The sequence below is a fragment of the Brassica oleracea genome, chromosome C5, assembly GCF_000695525.1.
Source record: "Brassica oleracea var. oleracea cultivar TO1000 chromosome C5, BOL, whole genome shotgun sequence".
Lineage (NCBI taxonomy): Eukaryota > Viridiplantae > Streptophyta > Magnoliopsida > Brassicales > Brassicaceae > Brassica > Brassica oleracea.
Genome location: NC_027752.1, coordinates 10409601 through 10413972, shown reverse-complemented (window position 1 = coordinate 10413972; position 4372 = coordinate 10409601).

The window sequence follows — 4372 nt, the reverse complement described above, 5'->3', positions numbered from 1 at the left end:
TTCTATTTTATCTACACATGTTTTATTCAGTCTCTGTCTCTGTGTTTTCTCTGTTCATGGCTGAGTAGTCAACTTGCTTAGTCTAGGGTGTTTGGGTGTTGAATCCGTGAGTTAAACATAGATAAGTGAAACCATTGATTGTCTTCTTTCATAATTGTTCTTAATGTTTGCATTAAACTGGCCGCTTAATGTTAGATCCTAGGTTTAACCTGTTCATTAACCGTGTAATAGGTTGCTAGATCTGTTATGAATGAGCATTGCATCCCTAACCAGCGAAAGTAGATGTTAGGGTGTTTTGTGAACATATCAGACTTGATCTCTATTGCTTGCTGTCGCGTCTTGATCCAAACGAGAGTTTAGGTATCAAGATCGATCAGCATAGGGAGCAGTACCACGACAGTGGACTGTTCTATTTGAGTGATCCGAGTTCTAGACTTGCTCTTAATTGAACTTGAACAATTGTTTGGCTCACACTTGCTTAACACCCGATCAAACCACCCCAGACTAGCATTTTAATTATCTGAATACTTTAATTAATTTTGTTACTTGTTTCTCACGAAACCCTCATATCTTAAAACCCCCATATTGTTTTAGCTAAGTATTGATCCCATAAAGATAAAGTGTAATCGTTGGTCTCTGTGGATTCGATCCTAAAGTGCTACATCGACATACCATTCGATTGTAGTAGTGTGCACATTAGGTTAATTGGTGTGCGTATACACGTAATATCAATTTGGCGCCGTTGTCGGGGACCATCTTTTTACCTTTATTTTTCGGTTATTTATTTAGTCTAAGACATCTAACTTGGTATATCCTTTTTGTTGTAACTAATGTTCCAGGTGCATGACCAGTAGACATACTCGGAGAAACGCACAAGGAGAATTTGTTACATTTACCAAACAAGAGCTAGCAAGGTTAGAAATAACAAATCGTCAACAACCAAGGCAAACCGACACCACTATGGGTGATCACGCCAATCAGAATGATCTCACAGCTGCAATGGCACTCATGCATCAGCAGATGCAACAGTTGCAGCATACCATTCAAGCGCATGAACAAGCTGCTCAGCAACATCAAGAACAGCAGGCGCAGACTGTTCCGATCGGGACGAGAAACCTTCCGCATAACATCCCTACTACGCACTCTGCCATTGTTCCCCCCCCCTGCACCAGGCAGGACTTCGAGATCAAGCCTGCTTTGATCGGTCTAGTACAGAGAAAGGTGTTCTCTGGTCTCTCTACAGAAATTCCAATGGAGCATATTGAGAGCTTCGAAAAAGTCTGCAGTTTCACTCGCGCGAATGGTGTTCCACCAGACTACATCAGGTGCATGTTATTCCCATTCTCTCTTGATGGAAAAGCTGCACGGTGGTTGAACTCTCTCCTTACCGGCTCTCTCACTTCATGGGAACATGTCTGATCAGCGTTCCTCAACCATTTCTACTCTAAGGCGAGAACAACTGCATTGAGGAACAAGATCACCTCCTTCAGACAGCTCACTGATGAGCCTTTCTGCGACGCATGGGAGCGCTTTAATGACTATCGCAGAGAATATCGCAGGAGAGTGATTGCTCCAAGAAAGGGAACAGTTCTGACACCCAGAAGATAGATGAGCTGACTGCCAAGGTTGATCAGCTACTGAAATACAACAAAGGTCACGTCTTCAGCATGGAGCAAGCTACGGCCGAGCATATTCAGAACTAGAACCAGCGACAACCGCAGAGCAATCGACAAGCTGTTCCAGCTACCGGGAATAGTCAATCAGATGAGCTGACGGGTGTGGGTATGATGACGCAACAGCTGTTGCAGGGTCAGCAGGTTCAGGCCAAAGTGTTGAATCAGGTAACCATGGAAATGGACACCAGGATGGGCAACATGTTCACTGAGCTGAATGCCAATTATGACACTCTTACGAGCCACATAAGAAAGATCGATGTTCAGCTTGCTCAAACAGCTGAGAGTGTTAAGAGGCAACAAGGGACGCTCCCTAGAAAAACTGATAAAAATCCTTGGAATGAGCACTGTAATGCAATAGAGTAGCCGTTCGCTGAGACTGTTCTAGGCGCAGAAGAGAACACAGAGCAGTCTGCTAGCTCTGGAGTGACTGGTCCTAGCGAACCTGCTGAGACTCCACCAGTGCGAGTCTATGTTCCTAAGGTTCCCTGTCCAATTCTACCTAAACATCTGATGGATCATATTAGTGTAGAGCAGCTGGCTGGGTTTAGGAAGATGGTAAGAAGACTTTCTCAAAAGATCTCATTTGAACATGCTTGGGAGATTCGGCCATTGCACATGTTCTTCAAAAATTTCAGAGAATCTCAGGAGGAAATCAAGGCACTCTTTACTGAAGCACAAACACCATCGCTGAAGGTACTTCCTAAGGTTGATGACCCTGGAAAGTTTGTTTTTCCTTGTTCCATTGCTGGAGTGGAATTCAAGGAAGCTCTTTGTGATTCTGGGTCTAGTGTGAACCTTGTATCAAAAGCGATTGTAGACTAGCTGGGCATTGTTGATGTTGAGCCTTCTCAGGTGAAGCTGGCTTTTGCAAACTCTTCCATGGCAGTCCCTTATGGAACAATTCGCAATCTTCCTGTTTTCAGGTTGAGGACTGTGTGCTCCATACCGAATTTCAGGTTGTTGAGATGAGCAAGGATCATGAGATGCCTTTGATCTTCAAAGGTCATTTATGGCTACTGAGGGAGCGATCGTCGACATGCGTAATAAGAGAGTCTCCTTCTCCAACATCAACAAGAAGGTTTTCTACAAGGCTGTCCGAACCAGATCACAAATCCGTTACGCCTCTTGCATCTCAGTGGTTAGTGGAGAACAGCTGGAAATTGTTCATGGATGGAGATCCTCACACTGATACCAAGAAACTCAGTGGGAATGCAAAGGCGAATGAAAAGGTCCAAAAGAAAAGGATTAAGGGTGACCCTATGATGACTTTGATACCTCGGTTGTGTGATGAGAAATCCATTGAGTATGAGGTAAAGTGCAAGGATACCTCTAAACCTTTCTCCAAAGTCAGAGCTATTTTCACACATGAGCTAAAAGAGAAAGGGGAAGTTGCTGTAAAAGAGTTGTTGAGCAGAGTCTTGAAGCTGAACATGTATTATTGTGGAGCTTGTTTTGGAACAAGCCCTCATGCTCAACCCGACTGATCCCAGTCACCAAGTCAAGCTAGCGACTTAAACCAAACGCTTGGTGGGAGGCAACCCACTGGTAAATGTAAATATAACTTGGTTTTGTTTTTTGTTTGCTTATTTTTCGTTTTAGTTTATTGAGTCTCAGGTCAAAAAGCAGAAAAATCCGAGATAATTAAAAATTCTGGGTTGCTGAAGCAGCGACTACTCTAGGCGGAGATCTTGCGATGGAACACCCAGAATTTTCTTGGAGTGCCCGCTCCACTCAGGTAAGTATCTCACACAAAAAAAACCTTTATTCTTGTTTTCACCTTCTTTCTGATTTATTTTCACACCAGGGACGGTGTGAAGTAAGTCTGGGGGAGGGTTTTCGTCGTTTACTAACTCATTTCTTTCTTTTGTTTTTCTTTTGAGTCAGTTTGAGTCAGATTTTATGATCGAGCCAGTCAAAACTTTGTGGGAATTATGACATTATTCCGTGTTGATCACTGACCTCGTGTTTTAATTATCTTATTCAGTGACCTTAGCAGTGGCGAAAGACACACATGTGGACCTGGAACACCCTGACATATCTCACTTGATTCTCCAGAAGTTCTCAGCCGATCATGTTACACTGGGTAGACTTAACTCCACCTAACTTGAACCTAATCTTGACTAAAATTCTTCTTGTTATGAGCATTAGATCAGGGAAACGAGAACACACTCAGGCCTTCTTATCATTTTTATCCATCTTGCTGATCTTGAGTGGCTAGTTCATCTTTAGCTAGTTCCCACCCTGCACCTTAGCCTTTATTCCACATTCATGCATTTGTTTTTCAGTGTCATATGTGCAGATATGTGCAAAAAGGTCGGAGAGGAAAGGATCAATACAACCTCTTACTCATTACTGCTGCAGAAATTCATTCAGAAAGAAGAACAAACAGATTTAGGGAGCAACCGCTCCAAAACCAATGAACTGCAAAAGAGCAGGGGTGGAGAACCAGAATGGTTGCGAAATCAGAACCACTAGTGGCACTCAGAACCATCATGTATTACCTCCTTCTCCGTCATATCACCAAAAAAAAAAAAAACGAAAATAAGGAGATGGAGAATGGGAAGAAATCAAAGAAACATGAGCCACTGGGAAGGTCGAGCAAGAAGTTGGTACCAAGTATTGAAGAGTGTGTAGAGGAAAGTAGAAAGCAGAACAATCAGTCGCCTGTTCCGTCATCAGAACAGTCTCACCAGATA